We start from the raw sequence: 21,125 nt of genomic DNA, 5'->3' as shown, positions 1-21,125 counted from the left end.
CAGGGCCTCAGTCTCTGGCCCGGCTTCCCCAGCAGATCTCCCTCCTATCTCCCTCCTGCCCTCCTAGTGGTCCTCTCTCTTTATAGAACACTGTGGAAGAGATATCTGCTATGGGAAGAAGGTCACAGCAGACAGTCACCAACTGCAGCCCATGAAAACCAGACTCTGAGCACTTGCTGGCCAGTTTAGCAGCTCCGGACAGTGTCCTGGACATGGCCTCTCTCTCCTTTCTCCTGGAAAGGGAAAACACCTCCTTACCCCATGAGGGCAGAAACCGGGGTGGCCACTTGCTTCTTTCCCTTTCTCTCTCCAGCTGTGCCCCTGCCCAGAGGAGGCATCTTTCTCTAATTCACCCAAAGGTGGTACATGGACCAGCAGGCAGCCCTGGCCAGGGGTGGGGACACGTGAGACAAACACGGCTCCCTCAGTCTCAGTCTCCAGGTGTCAGCGTAGGTGTCTCTTTTTCAGGGAAGGCTTCCTGACCCTCCATTCCAAAATAATTCATTTCTCCTACCCCATAATTCTCTCCCAGTACCTTATTCTTACCTTTGTAGTATGTCTTACATTTTGATTACCTGAGTATCATGTGTTTCCCCGTTATTCTGTGGGACCTGGAAGGGAAGGACCGTATCTATTTTGCTCAGCTGCACACCCAGGATCAAGCACGGCACTGGGCATGGAGAAACTCAATGCTCGTCTGGGCTTTATGCAGACAGATGCTTCAGATTAGCCTTGAACCAGGACCTCAAGGACCACATAACACTTTCATTTCGACAAAGCCATTGGATCAGCCACCCAGAGCCCCATGAGGGTTTGATCCAACCGAGACAAAGCAGGTAGGATGGGTAAGAAACAGCATCCACCATCACTGACTACCAGCCAGGTGCCAGGCATTATCCCACATAATCACCACAGTTACATGATAGGGTAGATACTACCACCATCTATGTAACAGATGAAGGAACTGAGACATTTAGAGGTTAAGGAATACTACCACAAAGCAGTAAAGCTGGGATTTAAGCTCTGCCATGGTCTGAGCCGAACCTGTGCTCTTAACCACTAAGCTACAAGGTCCCAGTTAGTAAACCAGTGGTGTTTAGTGCACTTGCCCCAAGCCCCAAGCCCTTGGGTCTTTTTTGATGCCCCATATAGTATGCACCATCCTCAGAGACCTCCAGTAAACACCTGCAGGGCTGTGGGAGACAGAATGACAGGACACATACAGTCTCTTGTTGGGAGACAGTTTCTTAGCCTTTTAAAGCACATACCCCCTTTTAATCAACATACAGGCTTCCCATATACACCCCCACCTAAAACTGCTATGCCTCACTTGAGAATTCCTGCAATATCAGGCAAGATTTTGTCCAAGTCCACTTTCTTTAATTGTCTACATTTAAAAAACAATATATTTTTCCAAAGCTAAAATGAGATTATGATCCTGAATATGCTTTTCAAATTTCACACTTGCCCCAATCCCCAGAGACTGTGATTCATTCTCCCTCTCTCTCCCCAGTTGACAATCACCACTCACGGACAATAATAGCACACAAAAGGTTTACCACAAAGAGCAGAAATGTTCCCTGTCAATACAGAATGTGTAGAACAGGCATCTTGGGGCATTTCAAGCATGCTCAGGAGAGAAGGGAACATGATTTAAGTGGAAAGATAATCAGAGAAAAGTCAAGATTAGGCTATTATTTCTTCCTCTGTAGCCCCTTATTTGCAAGGATAATGTCGTGAAGTTCTTAAAGCTTTACGGAAGACTATAAAATGGGATGCTGGTAGGGGGACTCCAAGCAAAGAGAAATACTACAACCTCTACCATCCAAAAGTTCTTTTTGTTGTTTGGGATACAGAGAAAGGAGAACAAAGGATGGCTCTGAGAATGACACTATGAGGTCTCCTTTGAGCACGTTATTATTTGCAACAGGCAACTAGAGAAAACGAAAACTTGAAGTTCAAGTGGGCTCCGGAGGTGCCTGGCCCGTGGCCGTCTCCTCCTCTAGTGGTTAGGAGAGTGCCCTGGGAGTCAGACTGATACAGGTTCTGGTCTGGTTCTGCTACTTACTCATTGATGATGTTGGGCAAATTACACAACCTCTCTGGGCCTCTGTGTTCCCTGCTGTGAGAGGATGATCATACAACTTACTTCATTGAGTTACTACAAAGATTAAATGAGATAATACATGGAAAAGGTTTGGTACTACATCTGGAAAACATTAAGTGAACATGGGAAGTACTTCTAAGTGTTAGCCTTATTGTGCTTATTTCTCTCCTTGTTTCCCAAGAGGAATTCAGGCAGCTGGAAGGGCAGTCTAGCAACCCTGTCATTCTCATTTCCTATTTATTGTCACAAGTGACATAAACTCTCCAGTCAAGGACAAGAACAGCTGGGCAGACCAGGGAGATGCACAGCTGCTGCACTTTAGAAAAAATAATGCTCCAAGGGGTCTGAGATTGGAAACGAGCAGGCAGGAGAAGACAAAATCTGGCTTGGGGTGGGAGAGAGCAGGCAGCTCCGCCAGAGGCTCCGTGGAGGGAAAATGAACAGAAATAGCCGAACGGGCTGGAGGGCAAGGAAGACACACATAGAAGCCAGGCCTTCCTGGAGAAAGGAAGCTGCAGATGAGCTGGAGGCAGCCTCGGGCCGGTAGGCATGGCTCATACAGGAAAAGTGGGATGTCGGCTGCAGAGGATAGAGGGCCGTGTCCTCGGGGAGGGGCAGCTAGGGAGAAAGAACCAGGCTGCCAGGCAGTCCTGGATGGAGCAAGGTCGGCATCAAACAGGAAGGAAGCCGCAGGTTCTCCCCTGTTGACCTCAGGTCCTCGCCTCAACCCCCATCTGCTTCCCCCAGCTCTGTGGGCCCCAAGATGCACCCAGTATTCCAGTCTCTGCCACCATCTACTGTCCCCATCTGGGTCCTCTTCCCTAGGCCAGCAGCAAAACAGGATGCAGGTTTCAGCATTCCCCACTCTCCTGGCATCTTTGAAACAAGTGCTCCAAGATTTTCTCTCTGGGAAACAGGCCAAGGAGGCCAACACCATTCTCGGAGCGGCCCCTCCAGTTCCACACTAGGAAGTAAATGGGGTGTGTCTGTCCCCCACTCAACCACGTCCCCTATGGCCTCTTCACTTGCCCAGGAAGGAGAACACAGCCACCTCCCTCCTGCCTCAGCCCTGCTGCTGGTCTACACACACACACAGCACCACCAGGGATCTCAGAAGCCAGTGAGGGTGAAGGGATCCTAGGCCTACGCGGTTGGTCATTCCTAGACCCTCAGACATGAGGCCTGGGCACCTGCTGCTCTCTACTCACCCCCAGGGACCGGGAACACGGTTGGCAGCAGGGTCACCGGCCTGAGATGCCCAGGAGATGGGTTGTAGTGGAGCCCGTGTCCACTCACATCCCAGGGCCAAAAAAGAAGCCTCCCTGATCCCGCAGAGGGCCACCGGGCAGTGCCATGCCACGAGTGACCGCAGTCACAAGGCTGCCTGCATCCGCACGAGACTTCCCAGTGCACAGAGCCCTGTGACATGCACAACCTCAGCCCTTCCCCACACCTCGGCAAGGGGACTGGGCAGAGACTGTCCCCACGTTGAAGATGAGGGAGCTGAGGCGACTTGGCCACTGTCACAGCTCCTGAGGGGCAGAGCTGGTGGGCCCAGGACCCATTCTCCAGCAGCTCCTCCTCTACCCAGGGACTTCCCTTCCTGCTGTAAACATCCCCAGATCTCTCCACCCTCAGCCACCACCACCAGGCTCTCCAGTGGCGCTCCACTCCTCTGGCTGCCCATCTCTCTCCTTCCTCAAGCCCCAGTTGTGCCAGGCCCCTCCCCAGAGCCCCTACCACTGGACCCTCACTCTGCTTCAGCCAGACTGTCGCCAAAGTTCGGGACCTCCTTGAAAGCGTCTTCCATACCTCTTGCACTTCCACTCCTGACCCTCCCTTGCTGCCTGGAGTGCCACCAGGCTCCCAGGTGGTCTCCCTGTCTTCTATCCTGCCCTACTCCTTTCCCAGCTACCCCTGTCATCCTTGGAGTCCAGCAATGCCCTCCCAGGTGCCCTGCCTCTCCCTGGTCACAGGCTCCCTGTGGCTCCTCACACCTCCATGGCCCTGCCCCGCAGTCAGCATCCGAGGTGCCATCAGGCCCCACCTCTTACTGCCCTCCCCTCCCTGCACCCTGGCTTTGGTGCAGGTTGGTCCCCACTCCCCCCAGCTGTCAAGGCATTGCTCTCCAGTGTCCACAGCATCCCCTGACTGTAGGAAATGCGAGGAGATGGGTTTCTTTTTTTTTTTTGAGACAGAGTCTCACTCTGTCGCCCAGGCTGGAGTGCAGTGGCACGATCTCGGCTGCAACCTCTGCCTCCCGGGTTCAGGCCATTCTCCTGCTTCAGCCTCCCGAGTAGCTGGAACTACAGGCACCTGCCACCGTGCCCGGCTAATTTTTTATATTTTTAGTAGAGACGGGGTTTCACCACATTAGCCAGGATGGTCTTGATCTCCTGACCTAGTGATCCACCCGCCTCAGCCTCCCAAAGTGCTGGGATTACAGGCATGAGCCACCGTGCCCGGCCGAGGAGATGGATTTCTAATGTCTGCCCTGCCCAAAGCCCTGAAAGGGGCAGCCTCCCAGTCAACGAGGTCCAGCCCCCTCACTGGCTGCCTGTGACCCAGAGAAGCCATCCACGGTGGCACTGTGTGTTCAACCATGGAACACACCGACATATAAGAGGAGAAGCCTGGGTCCTCTGTAAGAGGGAGGCCAGGAGCAGATGCTCAGACAAAAGCAGAGAGGCCACACAGCTCCCCAAAGACAGGGGGGCCACCTCCACTCCTGACTGCCTTCCAGCCTCAGCTCCCAGGAGGCCAGGCTGCCTTGCCAAAATCCTTCCAACAAAGCCCCTTTCCCCTGAGCGAACCTGGAGGGGCTCCTGCTGACACCAGGCTTGGGGAGCCCCTGGCCCCCGCTGGTCTGACAGCCCCAACTGGAAAAGCCATGTATTTGGCAACAGGTGGGCTCTGCTGAGGGTCACTTCTTTCATTGTCTCCTTATGTGGCTATTAAATGTTCCACATAAACCCAGTTTCCTCCCTGGGACCAGAGCTCCTGATCAAAGCCTCGAGGAGCACCCGGCTTTGTGGCTGTCAAAGTTCCCCTGTTTGGAGCTGCCTCCGATCTGCATGGTATCAGGAGTGGCTCCTGCCAGACCTGTTTCATCACGTGTGACCCCATCCCTTGGCTGGAGCTGAGTAGACTGAGGGTAGAGATGTGACCCAGGCTGTGCCAACTAGACTCTCTTTCTCCCATGGGAATATGGACTTTGGACTGGGAGATCTCAGTACATCTGAGTGTGGCTGGAGCTGCAGCAGGAACATTTGGGACCGTGTGGGCTCAGGAGGGGAAAGCCAGGCTGCAGAGAAGTGAAGGAAGCTCAAAGAGAAGCAGAGCTGAGAGAGAGGGAGAATCTAACAAGGTTTTTCTAATCCCTGCTTAAGGCCAGGCAGCAACCCTGCCGTGGGGTCCTGAGTCTTCCAGGAAGCCCTATCATAAATCACCCTTTTTGCTTAAGCTGGATTCAGTTGGTTTCTGTTACTTGCAATCAAGGAGCTCTAACACAGCTGGGATCTCCCTTGCGCTTCTCTGCTTCTCCAGGAATACAAAGCTGGCGCTCTACAAATACTTGCTGAATGAAGAAAAACTGGGCCCACATTCTGGCTTTCCTATATCTGCCAAAGGCACCACTGTGCTCGACAAATACTCTCTCTATAAAATGTGTAACTCAGCCACACGCAACTTAAATTAAATGCTCTTTCCTTGCCTGAAATGCATTAAATTCTCATTTTCATCTCTTCTTTGGGGCAACTCAGTGCTAAAAAGAAAGGCAGGCAGGAGCAGGCAGAAAAAGAAACAGCCTTCAACATGCAGGCCAGCAAGTCCAACTGCATCTGCAAACTGTGCTATGGCCTAGCTGCCCCAACTCCAAAAGACTCTGCCCTGAGATCTGTCCCTATGCCACACCCCCAGGCTACCCAAGATGATCATCAATGTCTCCAAAGGTCACAGAGCTTAGAACCCTGCTTATGTGTTATTTATGCCAGATCCTATGCACGAGGCCAGACTCTCTGAAAGAAACCTCAGAGGATCAGCTTGCTCAGTGGTTTTCAAACTGTGTGCCCTCTAGGACCCCCAGGACATAAGTGGAACCCTTTGGGGGGCCATTCTCTCCGGCTTCAACCAGTGCAGTACCCAGTTGGTTGTACATATCAAGCTACATTGTAAGCTTACCCCAGAAAGGGTTCAAGTAGCTTTGAAAAACGGTGCAAAATTCCCCTCCCAGACCAACTCCTTCATCACTCAGATGAGGAACCAGAGATTCATGGGCTTACACAGAGAGGGCAATGAAGATAAGACGACCTTGCCCCAGTTCCTCGGGGCTCCTGACCACACCCCCACTGGATGAGTGCTGAATCCGAGGTGACCCTGCCTGCATCAGCGGAAGGGCGATGCTAACCGGCCTGAACAATGTGGAGCTGTCCTGATGCTAGTCCTCCGCTATATATAGTTTCTCCCCTGAAATGACCTCATGCAGCAGCAAAGGTTTGCGGTGTGGCAAAACCGGCTGTGTACCCAACAACTCTAGGGGAGGAGAAATGCTTAAGAAACTGGGCAGTAAATGGAAAAGAGAGGAATTTGGGGGATGGGGAGGGATGAGGGTGGCAGGTGGGGAACAAGCTTTTGAGACAATTCAGGAGAAATTATTTCTCTGAGCCCCTGGGGCAGCAGTGGAGAATGGTAAACCTGAGACTCTCATGCAGTGGGTAATGAAAGAGTCCCAAGTCTGGGGTGGTAAAGCCAGTGCTTCGTCCCAGGCTCCCATCCTGCCTGCTCACAGATGTTGAGTGTCTCTTCTCAAACAACTACATTCATCTGCACCCCTTGAGCAAGAACCAACAGAGGCTCCCTTTGACCTAAGCGTCCCCATATACTATTCGATACCTTCCATAATCTTGGTGGACACAATAGATTTGATCTCAATGCCTTTAAAAAAAAAAAAAAGAAAGAAAAGAAAAGAAAAAGAGGCACCTGTAATCCCAGCACTTTGGGAAGCCAAGGTGGGAGAAGTGCTTGTGGCCAGGAGTTTGAGACCAGCCTGGGCAACACGGCAAGACCCCATCTCTATAAAAAATACAGAAATTAGCTGGGTGTGGTAGTCCGCACCTGTAGTCTTAGGTACTCAGGAGCTGGGATGGGAGGATCACTCGAACGCAGGAGTTCAAGGCTGCAGTGAACTATAATAGCTCCACTGCACTCCAACCTGGGCAACAGAATAAGACCCTATCTCTAAATAAAAAGAAACAGGCAGATAAATACCAAATGAGAATGGAGACTCTGTCTGGGTAGGAGTACAAAGATTTTCTTCTTTGAGCTTTCTCATATCGTTCACATTTTTTACATGAGCACACATAACGTTTACAATAAAGAAGACTGTACTGCTTGCTTCTCTCCAACCTGCACCACTTCCTCAAATCACTAACCCTTCTACAAACTATGCCCACTCACTCCCAATATCTGTCCTATCCCAATCCCCCAAGGAGCAACTTGAGTCCCACCACCTTCAGAAATCTTCCCTCCGTAACTCGAGTTCCCAGGGACCTCTCTCATCGCAACTCTTGTTAAAAGGGTCTACATGTTCCCTTTGTCTCAACTTGTCTACACTGTATGACTTAGCACTTGTCTACATGCTGTCTTGTTTGAAGTGGTATTACACCTTTATTTGTCTTTGCTTCCTCTCCCAAGTAGACCATAAGCCATCTGGATGATGAGATATACATGTATAATATGTGCACACACATTTGCAGGAATGAGGTAGGGTGGAATTTTAGAAAGGGCACAGGAAAGGGAGTCAGATTTCCTGGATCGGATACCAGCACCACCTCTGTGCAGAGCAGACCACAGACAGTGGCTTGACCCCTCTGAACCAGTCCCAAGTTCTTCCAGCTGAATTCCCCAGCAATACCAATTCCCTTCCCCTAAAAGGCAAGGAAGGATTCTGTGCAAGCCTGCCAACCTCACAAGTTTTGAAAAAGAGATCATTTAATCTCTAGAATTGAGGCCCCAGGTGCAGCCTGCAAAAGGGGTCCCCATCCATCCCTACCCAAACTAGCACCAGAGGGTGGGCCAGACACATGAAGGACAGGGCCTTTGGGCGGAAGTCTCTCCTTGCACACTTGCTCTGGGCTATGGCCCCATCACAGACAAATGCCCAAGGAATGGTACTGTCAAAAGCAGCAGGCTGAACACTTCTGTCCAGGGCTACAGAAAAACTGCTTGGTGCTCAGTGATGGATCAGACATCTAGGCCCTGAATCTTCCATGGGATATGTGTCACAGCAGGACACAGCTAGGCTCAGCTGCAAACAGGAGGGGTCAGCTGCAGATTCAAGGGCCCAGTGTAGCTTTGCTTTTGCCTACTGACCCTGAAGACTGGCCCATTCTGTCCTTAGGAAGACATCATAAATAACAGTGCATACAGCATGTGGGTTTCTAAGAAATGTCATTTGGGCCTTATAAAAAGTCATACAAGCAATAAGTTATGGCCAAATAAGGCCTCCTGTCTCCTCAGTAGCCAGACATGGACCAGGCAACAGCAGGACTATCACACTGAGCCAGACCTAAATGAGCTCTTGGCTCTGTGGATCTGATATGAGAGTATAGGGGAGAAGGGCAAAGAGGAAATGGAGGAGTCAGCCTGTGGTGTAAACACACATTACAAAGTGCTGCTGTCCCCCCGGGAACTGCCTCCTCAGCTCCCCTGGACCCTTGGCTCTCTGTGTGTCTCTGTGTGGACTCTTGGATCTGCTGCCTGGGCCAGGGGCCAGGGATGGGGACATGTGGAAATAGATTTGGAAAAAATAAAAACCAACCACAGAAACTCCAGTATTATTCAGTCCGTCACTCTGAACTCCTTGAGGAGATGAACTGACTCTCCATGCTGTGTTCCCCTCCCCAACACAGTAGCTGGGATAAGGCCGATGTAGTAAATATTGAGAGGCAGTTTCCCATACTGGCTAAGGTGTAAGCCTCCAGGATACAACTCCCAGGATTCAAACAGCAGCTCCTCCACTCTCATGAGCAAGTGTCTCAACACTCCCCCCACAGCCTCAGTTCCCTCATCTGTAAAATCGACATAAATTAGGCCTGCCCTTACAGGGTAGATGTGAAAACTGTAAACAGTGATGTCAAGAATCTAGTAGAGTGCCTACCACACACATGGTAGGAGATTAATAAATTATACTGATTTCAGTGATGGCAATTCCTGGAGCTGCTGTGAAGGCTTGGGAAATGAAATGCTCGTCCATGTGACAGTCTATTTTGGGGGAACAGAGCGCTTTCACTAAGTTAAAAAAAAAAATCAATGCCATGTGTAGTATCCCATATAACAGAGGACAGTGTGGTCTGTGTCCCAGACACTGCGTGGGAGGTAGGAAGAGGTGGAAGGAGGGACAAATCCATGAAGGTTGTCACAAAGTGCACTTTCTGGCACATTCGGATATATAGTGCAAGAATTGGTAGAAGTAGACTATTTGCTAGTCATGAGTGGCAGTGACATCAGTAAACCAGAGATACCTGTTTTGGGCCCAGGGAGTCCTTTGTTGAAGTTGACAGTCAGGTGGGTATTGCATGGAAGGAACCTGAGACTGATGACCCAAATATTTCATTCTCACTGTGTGTACCCCCACCCCCCCAAGACACACAGTTAACATCACTGAACCTCTCCCCTAAAGGAGAATCTCTACCTCAGTGGACTATCAGGAGGATTAGATGAGATGTGTGTAAGTACCTACTACAGTGCCTGCTGCACAATCAGTGTGCAATCAGTAGCAGTATACAAGAAATCGAACAGCAATTTTGAATCTAGGTATGCGGGGATGCTCATCAAGTGCGAAAGAGGCTCGGATGTGGAAGTTTATCAGCAGTGCCTTGGAAGTTCACAGAGGAGGTATCTGCGGCTGATAATGTGTATCAGAGAAATACACAAAGCTCCAGGAAGGAAGCCCTGGGGACTCGGAGGTGTTCTGCCAAGCTGAAGATGGGCCACCACAAACAGAGGGCACTCACAGCCTTGACCTACTGGCAAGAAATGTTTCCATCTATGTGGAGATAGCCTAGAAAAGTAGCCTCTGGTTGTTGCTGAGATCAGCAAGAGTTGTATGTAGGGTGTGTTGCAAGTGATTTGCTACTAATGAGAGTTGATTCAAGCTGGATTCAAGGCTATCTCTATGATAATGACACTATCTTGCAACTTGCTTCGGATTTGCCTTCCTGAATAAATGGGTCGAACAGTAGATAACCCAGGACACACTGAAGAAGTCAGGTTTTGCACATGAACTTCACTGGCCGTATATCTCAACGTAGGGGGAACTGTAAGGCTGGGGGCAGCTGGCTAAAATATAGCATCAAGCATGGCGAGAATAGTAAAAATAATAACTAATGCTTACTGAGTAGGTAATATGTCCCAGGCACCATTCTCAAGACCTGATGTGCAGTAATTCATCTAATTCTTATGACAACCCTATGGAGTAGATACTGTTATCTCCATTTCACAGATAAGAAAACTGAGGCCTCAAAATTCAAAATAACTTACCCAAGGTTACATAGCTAATGAGTTGGAGGAGCTGAGATAATAAAATGCAAATTTGACCTAAATGAATAAAACATTTGTCATAATGACCTGTCACCAAAGGAAAACTATCTTATAGATGTTCTCTTTGACAGACCTCAGATTTTACAAATCAAAGGAAATTCATGGCTGGGCAAGGTGGCTCATGCCTGTAATTCCAACACTTTGGGAGGCTGAGGTGGGTGGACCACTTGAGGCCAGGAGTTCGAGATCAGCCTGGCCAACACGGTGAAACCCCATCTCTACTAAAAATACAAAAAAATGAGCTGGGTATGGTGGCACACACCTGTAATCCCAGCTACTCAGGAGGCTGAGACACAAGAGTCACTTGAACCCAGGAGGCAGAGATTGCAGTGAGCTGAGATTGTGCCATTGCACTCCAGCCTGGGCAATAGAGTGAGCTCTGTCTAAAATAAAGAAAAAGAAAAAAAAAAAAAGGCCAGGCACAGGCATGGTGGCTCATGCCTGTAATCCCAACACTTTGGGAGGCTGAGGTGGGCGGATCACGAGGTCAGGAGTTCAAGACCAGCATGGCCAACATGGTGAAACCCCGTCTCTCCTAAAAATACAAAAAAATTAGCTGAGTGTGATGGTGTACGCCTATAATCCCAGCTACTCGGGAGGCTGAGGTAGGAGAATCGCTTGAATCCAGGAGGCGGAAGTTGCAGTGAGCCGAGATCATGCCATTGCACTCCAGCCTGAGCAACAGAGCAGGACTCCGTCTCAGGGTGGGGGAAAAAAAAAGGAAATTCATGGCCAGCCCTTGTGATTGCACTCTGACTCCAAGGGATGAGCCAGAGGGTGACCAGAACAGAAGGTGACCAGGGAGGACTAGGGAGGCTATACTATGCTCCCCCTAAAAGTGGGGGTGGAACAAGGGTCAGTACAATATAAGTCATCAGTGGAACAATGAGCTTTGCGTTGTTCCCCATCTAAGCATCCGCTGTGCTGTGTGTGGGCACTGTGCTGATCACATCACATGCACATGATCACATTTCACACTTCACTACTCTAAATGATGTATGCTTACCCCATTTTACAGATGCAGAAACTGAGGCTCTGCAAAGAAAGTAGTGGAACCGCTGCCCTCTCTATGATTTCTGCCACTTATTCAGTCAATAACCTTGAGTATCTTAACATTCTCACCAAGTCTCAGTGTCCTCATCTATAAAACGGGAAAAATGAGTCCTACCTTGCCTATCTAACAGGATGGCTGTGGAGATCAAATGATATCAAATACTTGAGAAAGCATTTTGAAAACCACAAAATGCTGAGAGAAGAAAGAGATTGTTAATCTTATTAATTACGAAGAGTGACACCTGATTCTGCAAGCACTTTGCTAACATGACTCTCTGTGCCTCTTTTCCTTTGGGAATTTGGGAATAATTCAAAGTTTGCAGAGCAAGGACAATCTTTTCTTCAAGTCCCTGGCATCTGGGTGTTGGAAAGCGGAGGTTTGCTCTGGGAGAAGGAGGAGGAAACAACAATATTTGCATTCTACTTGTGTTTCTCTTTAGGAACACAATCTTGGCTGAGATTCTATTGCCTCTAGCACACCGAGCCCTCAAACAACATTCAACGCATATTTATTGAGCACCTACTATGTGCCAAGCACTTTGATCCAAGATGATGGACTCACATGGCTTCTAGGTGTGGAGGTGGTGGTCTGGGGGTGGGGAAATTAAAGGAGGAAGGGACAGCAATGGGAAAGGAAAGCAGTGGCTATAGTCCTTGGAGTTTTGCAGACTTCACAGCTGACCTACCAGCTTCTTTCCATGGGGGTGGGGTGGGAGCTGGTCAGGGCTCACAGCACAATGGAACGAGCTGTGAGCACTGGAATGAATCAACATCCTCAGGCTGAGTTCCAGCTCTGTCTCTTAGCATCATAACCACTGGCAATCCATTCACTTTCCTGGCCATCAGCTTTCCCATATGTAAAATAGGTAGGCATGTTCCCATAGGTAAAATAGGGAGAATCAAATGAGATGATGTTTGTGAAGGGATCCAGCAAAGTGGTGCCTGAAGGTGCTCAATAATAAACTCATTAAAAAACAAAACAAAACAAAAAAGCGTTCTCTTCTTCCCATTCTCATGAGGACAAACTACACACTGGCCCAAAGCGTGGGCTCTGAGATCAGACACCTGGGTTCCAGTCCCAGCTCTGCAGTTTACAAGCTGTGTGACCTTAGGCAGCAGACATTACCTTTCTAAGGCTCAGCTTCTTCATCTGTGAAAAGGTGATAACAGAATCCACCCATAGGGTGGTTGTGAGAATCAACCCAAATACTGCACGTGATGCTCCTAGTACACGGCAAACACCCTGCAAAGGTGAGCTGCTGCTAATTACATCTCTCCGAGCCTTTAAAAACAACAAAACTCCAAGTGCACAGGCTGGAAACTAAGATTCAGGCTACTTGGTTAGTGACTGGCTGCCTAGGCACCATTCACCCTTTGCTCCTGGTCCCAAGACTTCCAGAGGAAAAAGGTACAAACGAGGAGTCATCCCTGTCCCCTCAGTCTCCCTCCCCACACCTTGCAGAAGGTGTTCCAGCCCCTTTCCTGCCAGGTTCCTCTCTTTTTTTTTTTTTTTTTTTTTTGAGACGGAGTCTTGCTCTGTCGTTAGGCTTGAGTGCAGTGGTGCAATCTTGGCTCACTGCAACCTCCGCCTCCCAGGTTCAAGCGATTCTCCTGCCTCAGCCTCCTGAGTAGCTGGGATTACAGGCATGTGCCACCATGCCCGGCTAATTTTTTTTGTATTTTTAGTAGAGACGGGGTTTTACCATGTTGATCAGGCTGGTCTCGAACTCCTGACCTCATGATCTGCCCGGCTCAGCCTCCCAAAGTGCTGGGATTACAGGCATTAGCCACCGTGCCCAGGCCAATTTTTTTTTTTTTTTTTAATAGAGACGAGGTCTCACTATGTGGCCCGGGTTTTTCTTGAACTCCTGGCCTCAAGCAATCCTCCTGCCTTGGTCTCCCAAAGTGCCGGGATTATAGGTGTAGGCCACCATGCCCAGCCTCTATGTACAATTCTAACACACTCAGATGTCTGTTTTCCCAGAGATTTGGAGGGACTGCTCTTTGAGCCCAGCATAAATGATCACTACATGATAAACCACTTCACACCCATTAGGATGGCTATTATAAAACAAATCCAAACCTAATCAACAAAAAGCAGAAAATAACAACTGTTGGTGAAGATGTAGAGAAACAGGAACTCTTGCACCCTGTTGGTGAGAATATAAAATGGTGCAGCTGCTGAGGAAAGTGTTATGGGGGGTTATTCAAAAAAGTAAAAACAGAATTACCATTTGATCCAGAAATTCCACCTCTGGGTATATACACAAAATAACTGAAAGCAGAGACTCAGAGAGCATTCACCTTTTGCTCCTGGTTTGCACACCCATGTTCACAGCAGTATTATTTACAATAGCCAAAAGGTGGAAGCAACCCAAGGGTCCATCGATGGAGGAATGAATAAGCAAAATGTGGTATATACATACAATGGAATATTACTCAGCCTTAAAAAGGAAGGACATTCTGACACATGCTACACCATGGAACCTTGACAACATTATGCTAAGTGAAACAAGCCAGCCACAAAAGGAGAAATACTACATGATTCCACTCATATGAGGTATCCAGAGTAGTCAAACTCATAAAAGAGAAAGCAGAATATCAGTTGCCAGTGGTTGGGGGGAGGAAGAAATGGATAGTGCTTAATGGGTAAAAGAGTTTCAGTTGGGGAAAATGAAAAAGTTCTGGAGATGGGTACTAGCGATGGTGGTACAACAATAAGTACAAAGAATGTACTCATGCTACAAAACTATAGACTGAAAAATTTGCTGTTACATACAAGTAAATTTTATGTCATATCTAGGTAACCACTTAAAAAAAAAGAAAAAGGAAAGAAAAAAAAGAGAAGTGACTACTGTCTACCAGGCAGAAGACACAGCAATGATTGTAGGTGGAAACATGAACCCCCAAAGCACAACAGCTGGGAACCACGTAGTTTGGGGCCCACTGCCCTAGAGTCTCACAAGCCCCGTGGCCTCACACTACTATAAGCACAGTAACTGACCGGGTAGGACTGGCTCTTCCCACTCAGAGCCTTGAACAGGATTTAAGAGCCTTCCTGCAGTGCCAGTGTTGCTACTTGGAACCTTGAGGCAGGGCACTCCCGGAGTGGGCTCTCCCCCAGCAATTTCCCTCTGCCCACCACTAGGTCCCTCCCCCACCCCAGGTCTCTTCTTTGGGAGGTAACACTTTTGAGAGAAAGAACCTTTTGTGGTCCTACTCTCACCAAGCAGGCGCTCTGTACACACCGGTATGAACTCAACAACCCCTAGTCCCAAACCAGAGGTTCTTTCTGAGCTGTATATTAATATTTTGCTCAGAAGCATATCATTCGTTTCAGAAAGATTCCCATCCAAAAATAGTTTTTAAACATTTCTTTTATAGTTTTGCTCCTTAAAAAGAGTAAGCTTCAATGATCTAGTGGGAAAAATCACTGGCTATGGCTTTTGTGTGTAAAAATCCTGGTAGCTTGGAATAATAGAAACTTTCTAAGATCACAAAATCTCTTTTCATCCAGGGTCTCACTTTAATCTTACAACCTCTCTGAAAGGTGATCAGGGTGGCAGTCACCCCATGGCACAAATGGGGAAACTGAGGCTCAAAGAGATCAAGAGGCTTGTCCAAAGTCACACAAACAACTAGGAAGGAGCAGAGACCCCAGGCTTCATTTTCCACCAATGCCAGATGAAACTCTGTGTTGGGACCTCATATCTGAGCACACTGTGTAGCCATGAAAGTAATTTTTAAACCACCATTAGGTTATTTTATCTCCATAACATCTCTGTGAAGGAAACTGGAAATATTATCTTTTTAAAATGGAGGATCAACTGAGGAAGAAACAAATGACCTGCCCAAGATTACCACTCAAGAAAGTGGCAGAGACTAGACCTCCTCTCCTTTGAATACACTTGACCTCAACCACTTCCCTATAATATCTTGACCTCCACACACTCACAACTTAAAGGAGCACATGCAGTTTTTATGTAGGTTGCACCATGTTTCTGTGAACTAGGCAGGGGACAGACATACCTTTGTTCTCTTTCTAATGGCTGGGTAAGAAAAAAGAGGTTATAGAAATCTTTAGGTTCCTTTTCAGCTCTAAAATTCTATGATTCTAAAAATTCTCCAGCAAGTTGATGGGTAAGAGATGCCTGGAATCCACATCACCTAACTTCCTCCCTTGTAGTCTATTAGGCCACCCTATCCCTGCCCTGCGAGTTAAGGACTACAAACATCACGTGTGCCTGGAAGAGGGGGGTCCACTCTGACATAGGTGCACACATAAAATGGCAAGAAGGTGCTACTGCCTGGTTAGGACCCCAATAGTGAGCTTCACTTTGCCCTCCTGCTTCAGCCCTGGTATCTCCCAGCAAGAGGCACCCAAACCACAGGAGTCATATATATCCCAGGCATCTAAGAACTTACGCAAGCCTGGGGCAAGAGAGAAGCCAGTCCCAGAGATAGAACACCACTCTGAGGTTGCAGTTTAAGTCCCTTCATTAAGATACCTGCCTTAACACCCATCTAAGGTAGGAGATCAATCAGATGTGTTCACTTATGCTTTTCTATAGACTTCACCAACTCTAGTTTTATCCAACAAATATTTACCAGGCACTGCTCTTGGTATCACAGAGTGAACAAATAAAAATCTCTGACAACATGGAGCAAGGGGAGACAACCAATATCAGAGGATGACATAAGCAATGGAGCAAAATAAAACAGGAAAGGGAGGTACATAATGCCGAGAGCAGGTGATAGAGGGAAGGGGATAATTTTAAATGAAATGGCCTGGGAGGGTTTGACTCCTTAAATAGGAGACTGGGACAAGGAGAGAGAGGGACCCATTCAGATATCGGGGGGTTGAACAAGGCGATGGAGAGCATGAGATGGCTTAAGAAAGGTGAGCAGGTGAAAATCATATCATATCTTGTAGACCAACACAAGAAGTCTTGAATGAGATGCAGTGTCACAGGAAGGCTTGAGCAAAGGAGTAATGAAATCTGACTTACAGTTTAGAGTATCACGCTGGCTGGTGGGATGGAAATAGTCTGTCGGGAGACAAGGGAGGAAGCAGGAAGGTCAGTTCACAGGCCAGTGGTAGCTCAGACCAGGGTGAAAGTGGTGGAGATGGTCAGAGTCAGGTTCAGGACATATTTAAGGCAAAGCCAACAGGATTTATTGATTAAATGGATGTGAAGTGTGAGAGAAAGGGAGAAGTCAGGGACGACGAGAATTTTAGGGGCCTTGGCAAGCGGAAGGATGAAATCATCATGAACTGGGATGGCAAAGACTTTGGGAGGTACAGGGATGGGATGGGGGTTCATTCTGTTTTGGACACGTTAAACTAGGAAGCCTTTTAGACAGCAGGTGTGGTGAGCAGGCAGCAGAATATCCAAGGCTGAAGTTGCAGAGAATGGGCTGAAATTATAAATGTGGGAGGAGTCACCAGCATATATAATACTACATAATTCTATGTATGATCATGTGTAATTTGCATGACTATGTGTTTACTGTCTGCCCCCTGCAAAACTGTAAGCTCCATGTGGCCAAGGACCACGTCTGTTCACAGCCAGCAGGGTGCTTGGCACTCAGTACATACTTACTGAGCAAATGGAGAAGTTGCCCAATTACTCCCTCAAGAATAGCCACACAGCCCACACAAGAAGCAAACTCTCTTGCAACCACAGTGCCAAGCCCAACCAGCCCCAAACAGGGCCCTGGGTCTGTCCACCCTGAGCTTGAGATTCCAGAACGTAAGTGGATATGCCTGGCACATCACAGTCAGATATTTGGGTTTCAGCCCTGCCACATTCTCAAAGGGTGGAGCTGGGCAAGAGACTTGCCTGTTCTACCACCTCTACCTCTCCCTGGAGTGGCTGGGGGAGAGGCTGCTTCACCCAGTTCATGGGCAGAGATATTTATCTACCTAGTGTACACATATGGTGTGTCAAGAGCCCCTAACAAAGGAGTAAATCCCCAAGTATTCTCCGAAGCATACAAGAACCACCCAGCATCTGAAGGAGAAGAACACAGACCTACTGGGGATGCATTAAGAGTAACAATCCAAAAAAAATTTTTAAGGCTGGGTGTGGCGGCTCACGCCAGTAATCCCAGCACTTTGGGAAGCCAAGGTAAGAAGATTACTTGAGGCCAGGAGTTTCAGACCAGCCTGGGCAACATAGCAAGACCCCATCTCTACAAAAAATAAAAAGTTAGCTGGGCGTGGTGGTGCACACCTCTAGCCCTAGCTACTGGGAAGACTGAGGGGAGAGGATCACTTGAGCTCAGGAGTTAAAGGCTGCAGGGAGCTATAACTGCACCACCATACTCCAGCCTGAGCGAGAGAACAAGACCCTCTCTCTCAAAAAAAATATATATATACATATATACACACATATATACGTATATATACGTGTATATATACATATATACACGTATATATATACATATATACGTATATATATACGTATATATGTATATATACGTATATATACACGTGTGTATATATACGTATATACACACGTATATATATACGTGTATATATATGTGTGTATATATACACACACACACACACACACATATATGAGTGACAATCACAAAACTTGATGAGACGAGAGGACCTCTCCCTTCTCCCTAATGCAAGAATCCCTGACCAGACAGTATTGTGTCTCTGCTTTATCTACCAAGTGACTAAGAAGGCAGAACTAAGGACAAAGGGTGACATTACAAGCCATAAAGATTTCACCTCAATAACTCTCTCACTTTAAACAGCTGCCTTTGTGAAGATGATAAAACAGCTCTAATGATCTTGTATAACCCTCCCCCTTTCTGAAATATTGAAAGTGTGACCCAGAAAGGTTAGATGACTTGCCCAGGGTCACTGAGTTATAGGCCCAGGACTAGAACTCAGGTCCTAGCTCCCTGTTGAGGCTTTCTTCCCATTACATTAGTGCCAAAGGAAGGTAAGAGTTACAGTGGCGCTGGGGGAGTTTTAGGCATTAGTCTTACAACGTAAAACTATGTCCTTGTCAAAGGAAAAGCTACAGATGTTACAGGAATGCCAGGTGCACTGTGGAGTTAAGAAGGATTCCTTCCCTTGTACCAAATTTGTCATCCTACAGAGTTCCCCTCAGCTTTGGACTTTATGAATAAAGCTATTCATAGTAGGACCCACAGAACTAAAGCAATGATAAACTAGCAGGTAAAAAAAAATGCAGATATATGAAAAATGCAGATGGTAGGATGAAGTTGAGTTTGCTTTCTAAAATCAACAAATACTGAGTGCTACTTCTGTACAACTCATTGTGTTAAGTGCTGAATGTGTGTGTGTGCGTGAGAGAGACATATACTACAAGGATAAGACAGAACCCAGGTCTTCAAGGCTTGCAATGTAGTTGCTGATAAAAGACTAAACATCAAAGACATGACTAATAATACAGAGTACATAATTGTTAAGTAAGTGGCATAGATAATGTGTCTGCAGGAGTTCTCAGAAGGAGCAATCACTTCCACGGGGTGTGTGTGGTGGGGTGCGGAGGGAGGGGGAAACGGCAGACTTGTCAGGCAAGGTGCTTCAAACAAGGTACGGCACTTGAAGTGAACCCAAAGGATGAAAGACTCTCCATAAGAAGGAAATGGCACGAGCAAACACTGGTGGTCTTAATGTCAGAGAAGGGAAAGAAATCAGGACTTAAAAGAAAGGACTGGCCCACACTTGAACAGCCTTGAAAGTTAAAGTACTTGTAGGAGTGGGAAAATGCAGAAAGGTGTTTTGTTGTTGTTGTTGCTGTTGTTTTGGTTTTTTTTTGAGACAGAGTCTCGCTCTGTCACCCAGGCTGGAGTGCAGTGGCGCAATCTCAGCTCACTACAACCTCTGCAAAGCTTCCAGTTCAAGCAATTCTCCCTGCCTCAGCCTCCTGAGTAGCTGGGATTACAGGCACCTGCCACCACCATGCCTGGCTAAGTTTTATATTTTCAGTAGAGACAGGGTTTTGCCATGTTGGCCAGGCTGGTCTCGAACTCCTGATCTCAGGTGATCCACCTGCCTTGGCCTCCCAAAGTGCTGGGATTACAGGCATGAGCCACCACGCCTGGCCAAGTACAGAAACATTCTGAACACAGAACTATAAAATCTGGAAGAAGTTAATTTAACAAATGTCTTCTGTGGGGACAACTGTGCGTAGGACTGAATGATGACTGAAGATGAAGTTGCCTTTGGGGGGTACCTCACTTCAGCCTGAGACAAGGGTTGACTTGAGGTGAGAAGGGTACAAAGTAGGGTGGCAAGGGGCAGGTTTGCAAGTCCCGCGGAAGGAAGACCCAGCAGACCCCAGTGACTGGCTGAGAGGCAGGCGACAAGGAAGCAGAGAAAGTCATGAGAGAAAGAGCTCTTCACAGCCTAAAGTTAGGCAGCTGGAAGAACATAAGAGTAAAGAAGGAAAGCTGGTGGACAGGGAGCGATGCAGAGCCTGGTTTTGGAAGTGTTAAATCTGGGAATATCTATATCACAGTGTCCAGTGGGCATCTAGAGATGGGGTTCTGGGGTTCAAGAGAGAAGAGCTGAAGATTAAGCATAGGGGTATTCCCAATGGACAAAGAGTTGTGGGACTGAACAAGATTTCTCTGGGAGAGAGTGTAATGAGAGAAAAAACAGAATGTCAAACTTAAGCACCAGCGTGTCCCCAACCTAGAAGGTGATGGTGGAAAGGGGTGTTCAGAAAGGAAAACCAAGACAGTCTGATGCCAAGAAAGGAAGGGGGGGAATGTCTCGTAGGAGAGAGTTGTCAACAGCAAAAAATGCTGCAAAATCAATTATGGGGCCTGAACACATATTTGTTGAACAAATGAATGAATGAAAGCAAGCCAGCCCTTGGTTTTGAGAGTCATCTCTCCTCAGTCAGAAGAATGCCCAGAGTTACCTTCAGACAAGAGAATTTCAATAAGTTTTACTGCATCCTTCCCATAAAAACACATTTCTGCCTCCACAAGTCATCCTGTCCACCATGCAGACATCCTTCCCTGCTTCCCCTGGTTCCCCCATCTTCCTTCCCAGTTTCCGCAACCCAAGCAACACACCTTCGGTGTCAAGGGAGACAGGAAACTCCAACTAGAGTTTCCACTTCATTAACAACTCTGCCTGTGGCTCCTCTTACATAAGGGGATATGTGGCAATGGGGTGGGAGAGGAGGCTGAGTTCTAGCCCCAGGTGAGCTCCTAACTAGCTGTGTGACTTTGGACAAGGTGCTCAACCTCTCGGGATCTGGGCTTTGACACAGAGTAGGAGATGGGTCCATCTGGAATCCAGACAAGTTTGAGCTCTCAAGTCTACGATATTATTCCCAGCGGGTCCTTGCAACACCCTCAAAGA

At 47.7% G+C, this 21,125-nt stretch overlaps 1 protein-coding gene across 1 annotated transcript in view; it reads right to left on the bottom strand.

The window, feature by feature from the left end:
• Positions 1–21,125, bottom strand: part of UBTD1 (ubiquitin domain containing 1) — a 70,365-nt gene that overhangs the window by 48,135 nt on the left and 1,105 nt on the right. The window lies entirely within an intron of this gene.

This window comes from Pan paniscus, chromosome 8 (assembly GCF_029289425.2).
Source record: "Pan paniscus chromosome 8, NHGRI_mPanPan1-v2.0_pri, whole genome shotgun sequence".
NCBI classification, from domain to species: domain Eukaryota; kingdom Metazoa; phylum Chordata; class Mammalia; order Primates; family Hominidae; genus Pan; species Pan paniscus.
The sequence above is the reverse complement of the archived record's forward strand: the minus strand, read 5'-3'. Positions and strand labels throughout refer to the sequence as shown.